Raw genomic sequence first — 612 nt, forward strand, 5'->3', positions numbered from 1 at the left:
CCCGCTCCACCGGCCGCCGCCGACCCCCGGCCCGCACCCTCCCCCACTCCACCGTCGCCGATGACTCGCCGCACCCTCCACTCCACCTTTTTCATATTCATAAATATTTTCAAATAACAAATTTGAACATATTTTTTTAAAAAAATATTACTGTTTTTATAAAAAAATATTACTGTTATGATTTAAACAAGTTTGAACATATTTAAACACAAATAAATATCAAACAGCATTTTAAATGCATAAAAATAAAAATTGGGGAGCCTGGGAATCGAACCCAGGACCTCCTAGTGTGTGTGCTGCGTGCTGACCAGTCGAGCTAGTGGGCGAGTTCTGATGTAGATTGGGTTAGGTGGAATATAACCTGAGGGCTCGAACTGTAATAAAAAAACATTCTAATGGCGCACCGCTGCTGGGTGCGCCATTAGTAAGCTTCCCCCCCACTCCACCTATTCCCCTGCCTCCCTTCCTCCCCACTCGACCTAATTTGCCCCCTCCGCCCCAACCGTATGCCGCCGCCGCGCCTGCACACCCCCTCCGTCCCCTCCGTCCCCTGCCGCCGCCGCCCCGACCGCCGCCGGAATCCACCCCCGCCACCTCCCCGTGTCGGCCCCT

The sequence above is a fragment of the Triticum dicoccoides genome, chromosome 5B (genome assembly GCF_002162155.2).
Source record: "Triticum dicoccoides isolate Atlit2015 ecotype Zavitan chromosome 5B, WEW_v2.0, whole genome shotgun sequence".
Classification (NCBI taxonomy): domain Eukaryota; kingdom Viridiplantae; phylum Streptophyta; class Magnoliopsida; order Poales; family Poaceae; genus Triticum; species Triticum dicoccoides.